Source organism: Bos indicus, chromosome 15 (assembly GCF_029378745.1).
Source record: "Bos indicus isolate NIAB-ARS_2022 breed Sahiwal x Tharparkar chromosome 15, NIAB-ARS_B.indTharparkar_mat_pri_1.0, whole genome shotgun sequence".
Taxonomy (NCBI): Eukaryota; Metazoa; Chordata; class Mammalia; order Artiodactyla; family Bovidae; genus Bos; species Bos indicus.
The window spans coordinates 23,103,252-23,123,342 of record NC_091774.1 but is presented as its reverse complement, the minus strand read 5'-3'; the positions used below and the strand labels follow the sequence as shown (position 1 = coordinate 23,123,342).

The 20,091-nt window shown below is 44.6% G+C and overlaps 1 long non-coding RNA gene across 4 annotated transcripts in view; it reads right to left on the bottom strand.

Annotated features, from left to right (window-relative positions):
- The window catches only part of LOC109569972 (uncharacterized), a 197,881-nt gene that overhangs the window by 100,369 nt on the left and 77,421 nt on the right, over positions 1 to 20,091 (bottom strand). For 2 of the 4 annotated variants that reach the window (XR_011570821.1, XR_011570820.1), the window contains one exon: positions 19,865 to 19,952. The exons of the other annotated variants lie outside the window; for them this stretch is intronic. This is a non-coding gene — a long non-coding RNA (uncharacterized lncRNA). The remainder of the gene's footprint in view (positions 1 to 19,864; positions 19,953 to 20,091) is intronic. 4 annotated transcript variants of the gene reach the window in all.

Below are 20,091 nucleotides of genomic sequence, written 5' to 3'. Positions count from 1 at the left end.
GTAAGAGTAATTTCTGAACAGAGTTCTTAAAGACAGAGAGCCTGTATTCTCCTCCTTTCTTTTTCCAGCTGGTTGAAACATATGACTGGAGCTTGAGCAGGCTTTGGACCTGAGAATAAAGTCTAGAACAGAACTGATATTAAGATTACCAAGGAGACTGTCAGAGATGGGTCTTGTGCGTCCTCCTCTACTTCCATTAAAACAAAACAACGCATTCCTTCAGGGGTCCTAGAAATGCTATTCCCCCAGCCCACCCTGGGGCCACCCAGCCAGGATGCAGAATCTGTGGGCAGTAGGTAAGAAGGAGGTTCTCTCCACTTTATTTCAGAATACCTCCAATCAATTCCTTTAACAATCAAAGTGACAAGGTCAGGATGGCCCAATTATAGTTACCAGTGTTTCCCTGAGTCTTTCGGAAAGAACCCCAATTATGACACTGGACTCCTTATTCCCTTTTCTCCTGTAACCCAGATTTAACCCAGATTAAGACACATTTTAGCAACATTTAATCAGAATTGACCCTTCCTTTCAGATTCACTTATCTCAGAACTACTTCCAAGATGCAGATTTTTTTTTTTAAGTCCTAACAGGAAAGGCCAGTACTCTCAAGGCTGAACCCATGGATAAAATTTAAAATATGAAACCAAAGATACTTCCCAATCAGCAAGGACTGGTTTTGCTGGAAAAGCAACCAGAAGATGGATGTACCAGCAACATGCGGTTACAACATTAAAAAAGGAACCCTTTGGTTGTTAAGACTTTATGGTGGTGTTAAGAAAAAGAAGTCATCCTATATACTACCAAGTAGAAGAAGCTTAAGAGAGAGAAGGTGGAACTGATTTCCCTGAAATACTCTAAGGCTGATGACATTGGCAACACTGGCGCCCTCCCTGAGACTTTGTGGTAGCATCTTCACAGCATCCTACCTTGACATACATGACTTTGCAAGTGCTGTCTAATCCTTGCTTCAGGGACTTCTCTGGTGGTCCAGTGGTTAAGACTCCACACTTCCAATGCAGGGTTCAATCCCTGGTTGGGAACTAAGATCCCAACTGCCATGTGTTATAGTCAAAAAGAAATTCTTTTTTTAAAAAAAAGACTCTTTGCTTCAACAGTAAACATGTGTGTTAATACAAAACCAGAATGACCTTAAACATTGAATTTTATTCCAATGTTTTAAACATGAAGAAAGACAAAACTATAGTGCTAGAGAACAGTGGTTGCTAGGGAGAGGATGTGATTACTAAGGGGCCGCAAAACAGAGCTTTTGGGGGTGATGGGAAGTTCTGTATCCCGATCTGTGCTGGTGGTGGTCCCACAAATTTATGTATGTGTTAAAACATACGTAGAATTATACATCAAAAATTTTCAAGTTTATTGAATGATAGCCTTTTAATTAGCTAAATTAAAACAAGTTAAATTTTAGAAGGTCTTTTCTAAGCAGTCAAAAAATAAGCAGACCCATAGGCTAGTTCATGAAGAAACTATCATTGGAAGTGTCTAGACAGCCAGCATCCAGGTGCCAGTCTTGTGACGTTATTCACATACAGAGGCCACGAAGCCACTTGGAGATGGTCGCAGCGATGGGGAAAATGGGGCAGTAACTAAACTAGTTACACAAAAACTAGTACATCTTTTTACAGAGAAGCATTGTCCGTGCACAGGGACTCACAGGAGACCTCAAAGTGTGCAAAATAAAGCAGCTTGCAAACATGAAAAAGAGAACTAGCTCTACCTGACTAGGTAATCAGAAAAGTCATCACCAGAAACAAAACCACCCTATACACCACGTAAACATCGAGAACCATCCTCCGCAGATACCAGCACCAGCACAAAGCTTGCTGCCTGGGAAGCATCCAGTGACTCACAGAAACCCAGAACCAACCATGCAGCTGGGAAGGAGGTTGGCACATGAGCAGGAAAGTCCCAAAATGAGATAAAATTTTCCATCATCACAATATGATGATGGGAGCACAGAATCAAACTTAGGTTAATTTACGGGCATGGGTAGTGGTAAAGAACCCGCCTGCCAATGCAGGAGACACAAGAAACTCGAGTATGATCCTTGGGTCGGGAAGTAGGAAATGGCAGCCCACTCCAGTATGCTTGCCTGGAAAATTCCATGGGCAGAGGAGCCTGGCCCTGGGGTCACAAAGAATCGGACACGAATGAGCATGCACACAGTATCACTGATCCTGCTCACAGCGCCAGTGGTCTCGCTGTTCACGCTGTCCGCACTGTTTGCTGAACCCAGGGTAGGCAAGGTGCGGGCTAAGAGCCTGGAAGAAGACTTGAGGAGCCTAGGAACTGCAGACACGTTTATTCTCTCCTGGATGGCATGGCAGCTGTAACATAGCCTCTCTCCCAGCTGATGCAACAGCCATAACGTAACCATAATGTAGCCAAAACATAACCTCATATAACATAACCATGATGTCACTCCAATATAGCAGCAGCAGCAGCCAGGGCTTTCATGGTGAAGTTCATACAGGCATACTGCACAAAGTAACCCGTGACCAAGCGAGGACCTCATGGCACGCCTGCACAGCTCTAGAAGTGATCTCAGCTGTTACATAGTCACTATTTACAAAATGTGGGGCAGGAGCGAGGCAAGAGAGCGTGACCACACCATCTTGGCTGACTTGCTCTTTCCCTACACACGCGCATGAAGAATTTGAGATTTCCCACCCACCTGAGACTGGTGCCTGCCATGCCAATGAAACTCACACGCTGGTCACCGTTGATGACTAAGTGGTATTTCTTCTCCTCCTCCCACTCCCTGCCAACAGGACAGACAGGGGTGCTGTCTGTGCCCTACACAGTGACTTCAGCTACAGCTGAGACCGCTGGTCCCCATGCATGGTCCAAGGAACCAACTCAAGTGCCTTTCGAGTCTCTGCTTGTCTGCCCTAGGGCTTTCTTCCTCCACATCCCAGTTGTTAAGAGCAGTCTGAAGGTATTAACACCTGCGAGGGCAAACCCTCAACCGATGGCATTGCAAGTCGGTCAGTAAAACCACCAGACTCCCCCTGCAGAGGGACGATTCTGACAGGTCCTCATCAGAATTGAGCCCGTTGCCCACGTGGTACCAGCTCACTGACACTTCCTCCTCGTCCGTCTCCCTCACCCCTTTCCCTTGGATCTCTGCCGAACAAACTGCTCCCCAATCCTTTCTTCAGGCTCCTCAGTTTGAGGAAACCCACACTGAAGACAAATGGCTAGACTATTATTACTCTCTACTCCATCACACTCATTCTGTGAGGTCCTAGAGCCAGCGCCTGAAACAGAACCGCACGTTTCCACCTAATGCCAATGGCTGGAAAAACATAAATCTCTTAGTGTCAGTAAACCAGCTAAGAGGTTATAGCTGTTTCTAGTGAGGACACTGCAGCCTCCTCCCTGTTATCTCACTTGTATGTAACCATTTCAGGAAGCTGTTCATGCTTCTCACCCCCAGCCTGGGTTCCCTGTGGCCCGCTGGCCATAAGCAGCAGATCCTGGCTGTTTTGGTTTTCTGCCCCTATCTGTATAATGAGCCCCAGGAGGTTGGCGCTCTAAGCATTTCAGTGCCCACTGGAGGGCTTGTGATTTCTTCCCTAATTAGGGAGGTGAAAGGGCAGTTCAGGGGAGACTCTGCTCCTGCATCTGACACTAGCTTCGCACCAGGCAGCCCACCTTCCCCCTCCCTCATCAATCTGCTCAAGCCTGTCGCCCTCCAGCCACAACTGCTCAGGTTAAGATGCACCAAGACGGAAAGTTGCCACTTGATTAAGATAAAAATAAATTAATCAAAATATGTAACACATCCCTCCTTTGAACAGATGGCTGGGGAGCTTGCCTCATAACGTTGAACATCAAAAATGAATCAGAGGCTCATCTCCCTGCATAATCAAGAATTCGCTCACTGTTTCTACTGCAGCCAGGCAGGAGCTGGAGATGCCATAGGCAACGGCTGAGAACCCACTGATCCCTATCTCAAGCCTCTCCTTAGCCTTGTTCTCTGTCAGGTAACACTCCTCAGCATCAGACACCATGACAGTGTGGGCATGGGCATGGGGAGACAGGAGAATATAAAATAAATGAAAGATGTGTCAGTCTATCCCTTCCAAAATGCTCGTTACCCTTTATCAGACTGCACCTGTTGACACTTTTTCCAAAGAAAAAGTATTCCAGCAACCTCCTTTTTTTTTTTTTTTTATCTCTTGGAGACACCCCAGTCCAGATACTTGTCACTTCACTCTGGTTACAACACTTGGGCACACTGCATTATGATTTATTTGTTTACTTGTCTTAGCTCCCTTGAGCTCTTTGAAGGCAAGGCTAATTTCTTATGTGACTTGATATCACAGAACCCAGCAAAGACTTAAATAAATGTTTGATGTATGAATAAAAATGAATGGAAAATTGAAAGAGCCTCTCAGTTGGTCTCCCTCCATTCCCCTTGTTCTATTCCACACGGATGCCAGTTTAAATCCTTGCAAAACTTTCAATCAGACAAATCTATTGTTGCGATGAAATTATCTCCAAGATATAGGATGAGGCAAAAAAAGGAAGATCCAAAACAATGCATGTATAACACATGCATAATTGATTTAAATGGAAGCAAGGGACATGTATATATATGGATGTGTGCATATATATATTTCTAAGATTTCACCCCACCTGCTTCCCCATCCACTTCTTGCCCACTCCACACTAGCACTAACTCAAGGAGGGGCTGATTCTGCCAGATCCTCAAACAGGCTGGCTGCACAGTCTGCAGGGCCCAGTGGTTGAGGAAAATATGAGATCTCTTTTTTAAAAGGCATTAAGACTCAAGACAGTGGCAGCAGAGCATGACACCAAGCACAGGTCCTTCTGAGCCTGGCACCTGTGTAACCACACAAATCACACGCCCATGAAATGGTCCCTGATCTCAGACCTCTTCCGAAGGGGAAAAACAGCTTCTCGGAGACAGTGTCAGAGAGAAATGAGCCATCTCCCACCGCAGCTTCTCCATCCAGGCAGACTCTGACATCCTAAGCTCCTTCCTACATATTCGCTCAATATTTTGATTAAAAACCATGATAAACTTGTGGATGCAACAAAAGGAGAAATTGATGTTTTAATACAACTCATTAGAGCACCTTTATTAACTCCAGAAATAAAAAAAGGGATGTAAAATAGAAAGATTAGTTTAAAATCAACACTGCACTGGTGAGGGCAGCTGCAATTCCAGAAACATTAATTGCTAGGTTGTCTCATTACTGATTAAATAAGAAATCTCAAATACCATTAGACAATTGTGATTAAATGTATGTCATTCTAATTGAATGTGTGGTTTATTGCCTTCCCTGGATCAGCAGGTCACCTTCCTGTTGCGTATATTTGGAAAGAGCACATCTATACATTGATGGCACGTGAGCCATTATTTCTCAGACAGCCCTACAACCCTCAGAGTTGCATCCTAAAAAATGACTGCATTTGCAGGTGGGGAAGGAGTGTGTGGTGCAATAAGATGATGAAAATAAATTCCACTTAATGTCATGGCCGGGCACTTTTCCCTCTCATATTATTACCAGGCTCCGGGTCTTCTGACGTCAGGGTTGCTGACAGTCCCTCTGGCTTTGGAGTCACTTGTGGACTCAAGGGTGTGGGGCATCTTTTGGGCTTAAAGAAGCATCTCTGAATCCTTGAAACTTGATCTAACTAGGATTATGCAGAAATGAAAAACCTTGGAGCTAATTGCTCCCTCACTCATGCTAAGGAGCCAGGGCAGAAGTCTCCTAAGGCCCGTTCATTTTCATTTCCCAAGGACAAAGGTATAAAATTAATTTTGCTTTCACTCTGACTGGTCATTGCGACCCCATTATCCCATGGGACGTGGACTATACTCTCCCTTCCCTAGTCTTACTTTGCTTGGATTGGAACCATGGTGAAGCGGGAAGAGCATCAGGCCACGCGCTTATGAGATCCAATGCCCCACCAGGCACATGATTCAAAGAGGGAACAGGGCGGCATTGGCCCACGCCTGCCCTGGAGGGATTATGCAGTCAGTCATTCTTGGGAGCATTTTGTGGCACACACGCTACACACACACACACATACACACACTGCTTGAGTCTGCTTGAGTCTGCTGTTTGGAAGTCAGGGCAGGGTCAACCAGGAAGCGGCGACATAGGGAGGCTTGTACTCAGGAAGGCCTTGCAGCTTCCTGCTCGGTTTCAGTCCCCCTCTTTTCTTTGATGCTCCTCAATCCTGAGGGGAGGAGGGATGGACAAGAAAGGGAATAAAGTTCTGGGTAGAAAGGTTAATCACAGACTCAGCAGGGGAAATCAGTTTCAGGGCTCAGTTTAGCCTTCCTCTCTTTTGCGTTCTCCATCTAGGTACTCCTTTCGCCCCTCCCACACTCACGAAGAGCATGATTTTAAAGATGGCTAAAAGGAAAGCCTTGTGTTACTGCTACTGATACCAAGTCAGACCCTGTGGGGCTCCTGGGCACAAAACCCTTTCTGTGACCCCCATTTCTTGATTACAGGAGACAGGCTTCATTCAGCCTCCATCACCTTCCCTGAGTTCCAGTGGGCAGGGTCCAACAGTTGCTATAAAGGAAGAGAAGGGAGGTGAAACAAGGGAGGAGCAGGATATAAATACTTAACAATATCTTTGAGCTATTCTGCAGATGCTGAAACCCCCACCATGTGGGAGAAATTAACCATATGCTGCCCATAAGCAAGTAGACTCAAGACCAGTTAGAACCAGAAGGTTAATGATGCTGACGCCCACTTAGCTCACCACCAACCAATCAGAAGAATGTCCACAAGCTGGTCACGCCCTCCTCTTTGAACCATTTCTATTAAACTCCACACTACCCCTACCCCTCCAGGTTGGGACACACAGTTTTGAGGGCATTAGTCCCCGTGGCCCCCTTTGCCTGGCAAGGCAATAAAGCTGTTCTTTCCTCCTTTATTCAAAACTCTATCTCCAAGAATTAATTCGGTGTCAGGGTACAGAGGCCAGATTCGGCTTCAATTGTGTCGGTAGATCACAGACAGAAAAGGGCTCTACCAAAATAGCCCTGTTGCTGCATTCAGCCAGCTTCCTGGCCCGCACTTCTGTGGCCAGAGAAGGTCTGTGTTCCAAAGAGCAGACTCAAGCAGTGTGTGTGTCTATGTGTATATCTGTGCGACCTGAAATAAACGACGAAGGAAGTATAATCACTGGGCTGACAGCGGCTATGAGATGCATGGACAGGAAGGCTTTCTTTCTATTTCATCAATTCTTCTTTGGTACAAAGCAAAAATCGATAACAGCTCACTTCAAATTTACAACTTTCCCAATTTGGAGGTTCAACTTTTAAGCCTCCTTTAAACATGTTGTCCTAACTTGGGCCTCAGTTTCTAAGCACAGACTCTCTGCACATAGCCCATAAACACGGCCAAGAGAGGGTCCTCGGAAGCCAGGGCCCCAGCCATCTCTGAGAAGGGTGTCTCTGCATCTGAATTTGTAGTCAAGGGCCCCGGCCTGCTCTGGTTCTGGAATCTCATTTCATTTCTGCCGTGGACTTCGCAGGCTGGTAGGTGTGACAAATTGTCTTATCTTTGTCCAACCTTTGTTGGACACACGCTGGCTTCAGGTTTCACTTTAATATATGACTTCAGTTTAATAGCAAAGTGGTTCTCTTAAAAATGTCAGATTGTAAAATGCTGAGTCATTCACCAAGAAAAGACTGGGCCTGAGTAGAAATTAGAATCACTGGGGCACGCAGAATAAGACCACATATCTTCAGTCTAAATAGAGGGAGATGGAGCTTAAGTTCAGATTAAATTTAGAAAGTAGTTCTGAGCTCCAGAGACACTGTGTGCTCTGAGACACAAGAATGAATCAGCTAGAAGGAGGAAACATCCTTAAAATAGTGTTATACATAAAAGCAAACACAGTGAAAGCAGACTCGATGTGACATTCAACCTTTTATTTACTTAACCATTGACTACACGTACAAAATGGGACAAAACTATGAAGACAACCTAGCAAACAGATTAGAAGTGTACAAAGGGATACAATCCTGCCCACAGGCATATAAGATTCTTTTATTTTTGCTTTATAAGTGTCTTGTCTTTGCATTTATAAGTGAATTAAACTACCCAGTAATAATACATGAATGAATGAATGAATGAATCCTAAAATCAATAGGCAAATCATGAGAAACAGGATATTTATAAAGTGTCTCCTCGCCAAACACTTATTACAAATGTAAAAGCAGTTAGTGTACAGGGGAGACACATGGCAGTCGCCACTTTAAATAAGAGCTCAAAGTTAACACCGCAGATACCAGGACAAAGAGAGGCCATGCGCCTCCTGATATGATGCTCTGAGAAGGACACACATCACTTCTGTGGTGCTCTTGCCAAAAATGAAGAGCCTGGATGCAAGTCACAATGAGACATCACATAAACTTAAATTTAAGAACACCCTAGAAGATAACTGGCCAGTTTGGTAGCTCAGTCGTGTCCAACTCTTTGCGACCCCATGGACTGCAGCATGCAGGCTTCCCTGTCCATCACCAATTCCTGGACCTTGCTCAAACTCATGTCCATCGAGTCAGTGATGCCATACAACCATCTCATTCTCTGTCATCCCCTTCTCCTCCTGCCTTCAGTCTTTCCCAGCATCAGAGTCTCTTCCAATGAGTCAGTTCTTCATATCAGATGGCCAAAGTATTGGAGCTTCAACTTCAGCATCAGTCCTTCTAATGAATATTCAGGACTGATCTCCTTTAGAATTGACTGCTTTGATCTCCTTGCTGTCCAAGGGACTCTCAAGAGTCTTCTCCAACACCACAGTTCAAAAGCATCAATTCTTAGGTACTCAGCTTTCTTGATGGTCCAACTCTCAGGTCCATACATAACTACTGGAAAAACTGTAGCTTTGACTACATGGACCTTTGTTGGAAAAGTAATGTCTCTGCTTTTTAATATGCTGTTTATGTTTGTCACAGTTTTTCTTCCAAGGAACAAGTATCTTTTAATTTCATGTCTGCAGTCACCATCAGCAGTGATTTTGGAGCCCAAGAAAATAAAGTCTGTCACTGTTTCCATTGTTTCCCCATCTATTTGCCATAAAGTGATGGGACTAGGTGCCATGATCTTAGTTTTTTTAATGTTGAGCTTTAAGCCAGCATTTTCACTCACCTCTCTCACCTTCATCAAGAGACTCTTTAATTCCTCTTCACTTTCTGCCATAAGGGTGGTGCATATGCATATCTGAGGTTATTGATATTTCTCCCAGCAATCTTGATTCCAGCTTGTGCTTAATCCAGCCCAGCATTTCTCATGATGTACCCTACATATAAGTTAAATTTCTCCCAGCAATCTTGATTCCAGCTTGTGCTTAATCCAGCCCAGCATTTCTCATGATGTACCCTACATATAAGTTAAATTTCTCCCAGCAATCTTGATTCCAGCTTGTGCTTAATCCAGCCCAGCATTTCTCATGATGTACCCTACATATAAGTTAAATAAGCAGGGTGATAATATACAACCTTGACATACTCCTTTCCCAATTTGGAACCAGTCCATTGTTCCATGTCTGGTTCTAATTGTTGCTTCTTGACCTACATACACATTTCTCAGGAGGCGGGTAAGGTGGTCTGGTATTCCCATCTCTTTAAGAATTTTCCACAGTTTGTTGTGATCCACACAGTATCCACTACACTTTGACATAGTCAGTAAAGCAGATGTTTTTCTGGAACTCTCTTGCTTTTTCTATGATCCAACAGCTGTTGGCAATTTGATCTCTGGTTCCTCTACTTTTTCTAAATCCAGCTTGAACATCTGGGAAGTTCTCGATTCATGCACTGTTAAAGCCTAGCTTGGAGAATTTTGAGCATTACTTGGCTAGCATGTGAGATGAGTACAACTGTATGGTAGTTTGAACATTTTTTGGCATTGCCTTTCTTTGGGATTGGAATGAAAACTGACCTTTTCCAGTCCTGTGGCCTCTGCTGAGTTTTCCAAATCTGCTGGTATATTGAGTGCAGCACTTTCACTGCATCATCTTTTAGGATTGGAAATTTCTCAACTGGAATTCCATCACCTTGACTAACTTTGTTCATAGTGATGCTTCCTAAGGCCCACTTGACTTCACATTCCAGGATGTCTGGCTCTAGTTGAATGATCACACCATCATGGTTATCTGGGTCTTTAAGATCTTTTTTCTATAGTTCTTCTGTATATTCTTGCCACCTCTTCTAAATATCTTCTTCTTCTGTTAGGGCCATTACTGGAGAAGGGAATGACAAACCACTTCAGTATTCTTGCCTTAAGAACCCCATTAACAGGATGAAAAGGCAAAAAGATAGCTGGCCAGCACTTTTCAAACATGAAAAGGTCATCAGAGACATTTAAAAACCAAAGAACTGTTTCAGATGAAAGGACACTAAGCAGGCAGGACCATCACATGTAAAGTGGGATCCTGGAAATGAGAATGGGCCTCATGGAAAAACTGGCAAAATCTGAGTTAAGTTCACAGACTAGATACTAGTATGTATCAATGCTAATCGTTTTGATTATCGTCCTCTAGGTTATATAAGATGTTGATATTTGGGGGAGTCTAGGTGAGGGGAATTTCTCATACAGTTTTTGCAACTTTTTTCTGAAGTCTGAGATGAATTCAAAATGAAAAAATACTATGTTAAGTGAATTAAAAGATCTCAATCTAGCAACTGTAAGGAGAGAGTTTTGATAACTTGAAAATATAATAATAATCAAAACTATATGAAACCAAGTATATAAATAATGAAGCAACCCTATTGAGTTTCTTATTTTCTGTAATTGTGTAAAATCTGCACATTTTTCATCAAGATGGACAACATGAGCTTTGAGGCTAGAAGACCAGGTGTGAAGTGAGGCGGAGAGGCTCTGTTCCCTGGGAGAAGCAGCCACCGCCACCTGGAGGCCTGGGCACTTTCCCTGAGTTTCTCTTAGCTCTGTCTCCTCCTCCACTAAACAATCCATCTTGGTGGCCTTGCTAAGAGGTATTAAAGGGCAGTGCAAACCGAGGGTCCCTGTCCCCCTTCAGAGCAGGGCAAGGCCGTGTTGCTGGGCGAGCAGCCAGGCAACCCCGGCTTGCCTGGTCTGAGGGCACAGCAGCCTTCACTCTGGGACCACTGAATGTGCAGCCCCAGCCTCTGTCTCCGTGCCTCCAAGACCAGGGATGGGCAAGGGTCCTCTGCAGAGGGACAGGACCAGCCCCCTACTCATCACCTCTGTCATGCCATCTGGGATTTGAGCTGCAGCTCCCCACAGCCTCCTGAGTCCTCTGCTGCTCGCTCGCTCTCTCTCATCAGCACACTCCTGCTGCCAGGCTGCCACATCAGAGATGCAGTTTACACTTTACATCAACAACCTGCTGCCACCTGTGGCAAAGGCAGAGACACCCAGCTGGCAGGCACCTGGGGCTGGCAGGAGACAAGAGACTGGTGGGCTTGGGCCTCTTCGAGCTCTTCTTCACAGAGACTGGGGTGGGAGCCTGTAGGGATGCCCCATCCCACCCCAGACATAGGGAGGTCTCATTCATTCCCCATCCACAGTACTCACACCTGCTCCTGTCAGCTCATTCTCAACCCTCTAGAGGGCATGTGTGTGCACACACACACACGCACACACACACACACACACACACACACACCTGTTCTTGAGGAGGGCATAGAAACCTACGGTTCCTCCAGACCCACACTGCCTGGTTTACAGGGCCAGGGACCAGGCAGGCTGTGTTTATTAGTATCTGCCCAGCAAAGTCACTTTCTGACCCTTACCCCTGTTCCTGCCCACCTGCCTGTTCTCTGACAGCAACTAGAGAGCAGGAAGGCTATTTCCCAGCCTCTGGGTGCTGGTATCCTCTCCCCAAAAGGCTAAGTCAACAAGAGTCTATGGAACCCTCCTGTCTGTCAAATAAGCTGCAACTGTCAAAAGACCTGCAGAAGCCTTCAAAGTCAGACAGACGGGGGTGCAAGTTCGGCCCAAGAGCTTGCTCGCTGTGCATCCTTGTCTGAGTCACGACCTTTCAGATTTCAATGACCTCAGCTGTACAAGAGAGGAAATAAGTGTGATACCTTGCAAGGTTGTTCTGGGGCTCAAACGAGATAATGTCTACTAATCATCTAGTGCAGGGTATGGCACACCCCGGACACTCAGTAAATGTTTACTTTCAACCTTCTTAATAATACAATTATTGTTAATGGAGCATACCAGTCTCTGGGGTGGGCACTTCACCTAAATCATCTCATGTAATCTCACTGTAAACCTACATGGCAATGATCTTCATCCTTTAACAGAACTCAAGTAACTTGCGCAAGGTCAAGGCAGGAAGTGGGAGAGCTGAGACTCTCCTTCTGATCCCAAACACAAGTCTTCCTGGTCTTCACCGCCTGGGCTCACCTAGCTTTGTCACACATCAGGACTGGGCTGACATCAAAAAGGGGGCAACTGGGAGACTCCAGATTCTGGAACCAGAAGCAGCGGCAAGAAGGAAGTCCAGTCCAAGATCCACAGCAGCAACCCCAGGAGTGGAAGGAAGGGAAGGAGCACCTCAGCTTGAAGAAACATCACACAAACGGATGGAGTCACACACCAGCTTGGTTGGAGGGGTGGGGTGGGCAGTGAGTCTGCCTGGCTGCCTGAGCACAGTGAGGGAACCTGGGTCGAAGGACACTCAGCACCGTGTGGGAGGAATGCTGGTCAGATTCCCTTGCTATTCAAAGTGGTTTCAGGACCAGCAGCATCTCCTGGCAGACTGTTAGAAATACAGAACCCCAGACCACCTGAATCAGAATCCCACACTGAACAATATTCACAGGTGATTCTTATGTACATTCGAGTTTGAGAGCCACTGCCTCAGAAGGTGGCTGGACCCTAGTCGCTAACCTAGGGAAAACATAGAGCAGTGGTTCTCAAGCTAGGCTGGATACTGAATCACCTGGAGAACTTTAAAAAATCTCAACGCCCAGGGCCAACCCCAGATCACTTACATCAGAATTGGGTATCAGTGTTTTAAAACTCCCCAATGTGTAGTTAGTGGTTGATAAGAGGAAAACTTCTGGAGTGAGGTTCAGATTGACTCTATTTACTGAAGGCATCACCTTGGGAATGTCAGCTCATGTACAGAATCCTCATCTGGATAATGACATTATCCAGGCCACAGGGTTGCAAGGATTCGTGATCCAGTAACAAAAACACCCTTGCAAACTCATGCCAGAAAGGTGGGACCTAATCTTTTTGCTTCTCACGTCACAGCAGCTCAAACCCAAAGGAAGTAAGACCTTGTTCCTTTGGATTTTATCATTTAATTTAACCCTAATTCACCTACCCTACCCCACCCCACCCCCACACACACACACATACACAAAGTCCCGAGAAGGTACAAGAAAGAGAAACCATCCTCTGGATTTGCCTCACTTGAACTTGAGTTTCCTGGCTTCCCAGGTGGCTCAGTGGTAAAGAATCCACCTGCCAATGCAGGAGATGCAGGAGACTCAGGTTCCATCTCTGAGTCAGGAAGATCCCCTGGAGAAGGAAATGGCAACCCATTCCAGTATTCTTGCCTGGGAAATGTCATGGACAGAGGAGCTTGGCAGGCCTACAGTCCATGAGGTCACAAAAGAGTCAGAAGCAATGTAGCAACAAAACAACAACAACAACAACTCCTGAGTTTCCCACCTCCCCCAATCCTTCTCATCTTCCTCTCAACACCCTGGGGGCACATGATACACTGAAGCCATGAATGGGAAAAAGAACAACCACGTCTGAGCTCCCAGGCCTTAGGGTATGACAACCCAGTCAGCACCGATAGCTCCGGAGTCTTGTCCAGGATGCACACGAATGTACTTGTCACATGGACGGGGGCTCAAACATGCTACTTCAGTCTCAACACAGCCTCTGTCTTTGGTCAGATCAGAACGGGTCAACTGCAGACTCAGACAGGAGTCCGGCCAGGAGAAGCAGGTACCTGGAGAAGACCCGGGCTCACATGAGAGCCTTCAGGTGGGGGATATTCAGAATTTCATGCTTCATCCAGCTTTCCCTCTGATTTACCGGTGCCACTGGACGAACTGTCTCACCACAAATCTCTATCAGTCACTGGAATATTGTCAGAATGTTATGAATTGTCCTTCTGATGTCAATTAACAAAGAATGGCTTACATTTACAGAGATTTGATTCTATTTAAAGCACATGATAGATGGTAAACAAAGTATCATTAGCTCCACTTTATAAATGTAGAAACTGGAATTTGGGTTCACCGATAAATCTGCTCAAACTGTTGAAGTTTTATGATGAAGGCTAATGTGGAGAATAAAACCCAGGACTTTTGGTGTCCGTGCCAGCGCTCTGGCACACTGCTAGCTCCAGCTGCACTCCACTAAATGTATCCACGAGAAACATATTCCATTTCTACCTCCATAGAGAAAAGCACTGGTGCAGGTGTGCCCTGTCCAGTTGTAACTGGTCCTGCTTGAGAAGTGAAGGGAGAGGTTAATTTCCAAATAAAGTCACTGCTAGAAAGTTGCAAAATGTGGGTTTCATACTAAAGAGTGTTTCTGATTGGATGGATGAGGGAACAACGCCAAGGAAAGTGTAATGGGAGACAGCTGGAGACACAGGTGTGCAGACTTACAAATTAACTCGGCAACTCTTCACACGGGCTCCCCCCAAGACCCTCAGCTCAAAGGGAAGACTGGTGCTCTCTTCCACCCAAGTAACCCAGAGGCCTGAGAGGAGGGTCATGGTCAGGCACCCCCATTCCCATCAGGATAGGACCGAATGGGCTTTGCTCTCAAAGCCAGCAGTGATAGGCACCTTCAGACAGCCTGACCAGGGCACAGTGAGCCTCTCCCTGAGAACTGCTCCCCACCCCAGCCCTGAGTTGGAGCCAGCAGTTATGCTAATAGCTAGTTCTCAGGGAAATTAAAATAGAGGAAGTCTTGTTCAGGGTTCAAAAGCAGGAGAGCAGGCCTCTGACCTGCTTCTGACCTGCCTGGACACTTCCTGCCCACAAGCACAGCTAGTCAAGTGGCACTTTAGATGAGAAAGGGAGTGGGTCTTGGTACTTTTGAGCCCCTGAGGGTCTGGCCAACCCCTTGAGGTCTAACAAAATCCTATGACTCACGAGGTGAAATAAACAGCATTGTAAAATGTTGAAGTAAAATCAAATCTGCATTTTTGCCCATAAACCGATGATGATATCAGTTTGTGGCCTGGGATCATAAGCAGGAACCCCCAAAACTGCAGTTTGAAGTCTCACCCATGGGGTGAGACTGTGTGGACTTTGGAGACTGTGGATCCACACAGACTTTGACTGTGTGGATCACAATAAACTGTGGAAAATTCTTAAAAAGATGGGAATACCAGAGCACCTTACCTGTCTCCTGAGAAACCGGTATGCAGGCCAAGAAGCAACAGTTAGAATCAGACATGGAACAACTCATTGGTATGAAAATTAGAAAAGGAGTACAAGAAGGCTGTATATTGTAATCCTGCTTATTTCACTTCTATGCAGAGTACATAATGCAAAATACCAGGCTGGATGAATCACAAGCTGGAATCAAGACTGCCAGGAGAAATATCAACAACCTTAGATGTGCAGATGATACCACTTTAATGGCAGAAAATGAAGAGGAACTAAAGAGCCTCTTGATGAGGGTGAAAGAGGAGATTGAAAAAGCTGGCTTAAATCAATATTCAAAAAACAAAGATCATGGCATCTGGTCCTATCACTTCATGGAAAAAGTGAAAGCCATGACAGATTTTCTTTTGCAGGGCTCCAGAATCACTGCAGATGGTGACCTCAGCCATAAAATTAAAAGGCACTTGCTCTTTGGAAGGAAAACTACGACAAACCTAGATAGAGTATTAAAAAGCAAAGACATCATTTTGCCAACAAAGGTACATATAGTCAAAGCTATGGTTTTTTCAGTAGTCATATATAGATGTGAGAGTTGGACCATAAAAATAGGCTGAGCACTAAAGAATTGATGCTTTCAAATTGTTGTGCTGGAGAACACTCTTGAGAATCCCTTGGACTGCAAGGAGATCAAACTAGTCAATCCTAAAGGAAACCAATCATGAATATTCATTGGAAGCACTGTTGCGGAAGCTCCAACACTTTGGCCACCTGATGGGAAGAGTGGACTCATTGGAAAAGACCCTGATGCTGGGAAAGACTGAAGGCAAAAGGAGAAGGGGGTGGCAGAGGATGCGATGAACTCTGGGAAATAGTGGAGGACAGAGGAGCCTGGCAGGCTACAGGCGTGGTCCATGCAGTCACAAAGAGTTGAATACAACTTAGTGACCGAATAACAACAACCAAGAAGAGCCATCGGTCAACTTGAAATGTATTACTTGAAAGGAGAAAATGCAGGAGCTCTCAGGCATACATTTTACTTGCATATGAGAAGCAGACAAAGTCACATTACATTCTGAACAGGGCTTTGTTTACAATTAAAGTTTCTTTCAAAGGAAAGCAGGGAAGACTCAATGGAGGGTCTGGATTCCTAACAATTTGGAGCTTCTAGTCCCAACTGTCCTCGGATTCCTGAGGTACTCCAGCATCCCAATATGCTTTTTTTTCTTTTTTTTTTCTTTCTCTCTTTCTCCACCTTCCCCCACCCACCACCTCCACTACCTATAATTGGTTTCTATTATGAACAATCAAAAATACATTGAATAAGACCCTAGGTCAGAGAAATTACCCTCCATTTGATGACTGTTTTACATCCCTGGTGGCTCAGAGGGTAAAGCGTCACCCTGCAATGGGGGAGCCTCGAGTTCAATCCCTGGGTTGGGAAGATCCCCTGGAGAAGGAAATGGCAACCCACTCCAATACTCTTGCCTGGAAAATCCCATGGACAGACAAGTAGGCTACAGTCCGTGGGGTCGCACTTTCTTTTTTTCACCTGCTACCAAAAGAAGTCACACCCCTACTTCCTTCAAAGGCCCATGCAGTGAAATTTAGAGAAGCATCTGAAGACAACTTTGGACCCAGTAGATGCTTCATGAACTGATTTAGGGTAAACAGAACATGATGAGTAAGTAAACTGAACTAATTTCTAGACCTATTTTTTTTAATAAAATAAAATCTGGTTCCCTTAGGGTTTAAATGCCACCTGGCTTGATACATCCAATGAAATGCCTCTAAACTTCTCTCTAAATTACTTACAAAATAGAAGAAAAGATAAATATTCTCAACAACTTCAAAACTGAAGAAGGGGACTTCTCTGGTGAAAGTGAAAGTTGCTCAGTTGTGTCCGACTCTTTGCGACCCCATGAACTATACACTCTATGGAATTCTCCAGGCCAGAATACTGGAGTTGGTAGCCTTTCCCTTCTCCAGGGGATCTTCCCAACCCAACAATCAATCCCAGGTCTCCTGCATTGCAGGCGGATTCTTTACCAGCTGAGCCACAAGGGAAGGACTTCTCTGGTGGTCCAGTGCTTAAGAATCCCCTTGTCAATACAGGGGACACAGGTTTAATCCCTGGTCCAGTAAGACCCCACATGACGGGGGGCAACTAAGCCTGGGTACCACAGCTACTGAAGCCCACATGCTTCAACAAAGAAGCCACCACAATGAGAAACCCACACACAGCAACGAAGAGTAGCCCCAACTCGCTTCAACTAGAGAAATCCCTAGTGCAGCAATGAGAACCCAGAACAGCCAAAAAATAAATATATAATTAATTTTTTAAAAAATTAAGATGAATCACCAAGCTGTTACCAGAATCTGAAAAGAATTTCTGTTACCTAAATAAAGCTAATGAAGCTAAGCTGCATTGAAACAAACAATCCATGTTTCACCTTGTAAAACAGAGTAGACGTACCCACCTGAAAAGTGATAGGAACATTTTGCCTTTCTCCTACTTTCTACCCCTAGTTCAGAGATCCAGGATTGAACCAATACCTGTCTCTCTACTATGGGTACTACTCTTTGGATGGGCCCAGAGAACTGTTCTATCTCCCCCAACTTAACTCCATCCATTCCCAGGATGCAATTCCTGGGAAACCAGGAAGCAGGAAGTAGATGAGGATGAGTAGCAATGGCACATCACATTGTGGAAGGTATTTTGCCCACACAGGATGCTGTGTAGGCAGGACAAAGACACTTTGTGCTGGAGAGTAAGACTTTGATGATCTCATCAGTTCTGAATGTTAGAGAACAGGCAGAAGGAGGAGGAGATCTCCCCACAGCTCAGCAGGGCTGAACAGCTGAATCCCATCAAAATGGATCAGCCCAGGGAGCAGAGCCAAGGACAAGCCACACTTCCTCTGTTAGCAAGCACCAAATCTCTATTTGCCTTATTGTAAAATGAAGAGGGGCCAGGGGTTGGGGGAGGGGAATTGGACCTACTGGAAAACAATGCCACATATGAGAAAAAAAAAAAAAGAGAATCACCCAGAAGACTAAGAAAAAGAACACACTTCTGAAGATGATTTACTATAGAAACCAGAAGAAAATTTTAAGAAAATATCATCTATAATATGAAAAATATAAGATGGCCCTTTGAGGATGAAACTGAAAACCATATGGAAAGCAAGCTGAGATAAAATCGATACCAGGATAAACCTGGACACAGTGACACACTTTATTTTCTTGGGCTCAAAAATCACTGCAGATGGTAACTACAGCCATGAAATTAAAAGACATTTGCTCCTTGGAAGAAAAGCTATGACCAACCTAGACAGCATATTAAAAAGCAGAGACATTACTTTGCTGACAAAGGTCCATCTAGTCAAAGCTACGGTTTTTCCAGTAGTCATGTATGGATCTGAGAGTTGGACTATAAAGAAAGCTGAGCACCAAAGAACTGATGCTTTTGAACTGTGGTGTTGGAGAAGACTCTTGAGAGTCCCTTGGACAGCAAGGATATCCAACCAGTCCATCCTAAAGGAAATCAGTCCTGAATATTCATTGGAAGGACTGATGCTGAAGCTGAAGCTCCAATACTTGCCACCTGATGCAAAGAACTGACTCATTTGAAAAGACCCTGATGCTGGGGAAGACTGAAAGCAGGAAAAGAAGAGGATGACAGAGTGAGATGGTTGGATGGCACCACCATCCAACTCGATGGATATGAGTTTGAGCAAGCTCCAGGAGATGGTGATGGACAGGGAAGCCTGGTGTGCTGCAGTCCCTGGGGTCACAAAGAGTCAGACACGACTGAGCAACTGAACTGAATTGAACTGAGGATAAGGCTCAAAGACTGTCACCTGAAATGACATTATAGGTCTTACAAAAATGTGATGGGGGTAAGCTCCTTTGTTTATGCAAAGGGTAATTGTTAATCTTTTAAAATAAACAATCACAGAACTTCTATAATAAAAGAGACAACAGATAAAAGAGTGGAGTTTTCTAAAAAAATATTTCATCCAATATAGCATTAGACAATGTCCAGTTATTACCCATCCAGGCTTCAGTCACTTGCTTGCAAGACTTCTTCTTTTATCAAATGTCTGAGCAATTCAGAACTCCATGTACTCACTGGGGAAAGATGGTATTCTGAAACCTTTTTTTCCTTTGGCATAAATGATGGAAATGTTAAAATCCAGTAATTACTTCATTACCTCATTTGCAATAGTTTCAACGTCCAAGTTACTCTCTTTTCTTAGCAGCAACAGTAATTAAGAAAGCCAAATTCAAGGCAATTCTCACTGAAACTTTGTAAGAATTTTGTGAAAATCTTTTAGAAAAGGTACATGGTGATTTCAGAATATGTATTATTAAATTCAGCTGCTGTACAAATACAGCCAATATTTGTATATTGGATGAAATATAATAAAAGTTGACTTGTCACTTAAAAAACAGTCTAAGGCAAATGTTTCAAGTCAGCAAGACCTCCATCCTTGGGCACCCAGGATAACAAAGTTCCACCATCTTCATCATGTGGCCTCCTAGGTGGTCACTGTCATCTTCTGGCACTCGGCTAGAATAGAGAAAATAAGCATGGAGGAGAGCTTAATGAATGCTCTTATGGGGAAGTTCTATAAGACACACACATCATTTGAATTCAATAGAGCTCAACTGTATGGTATATTTCCAGGGGCTTCAAACCTAGAAATGAG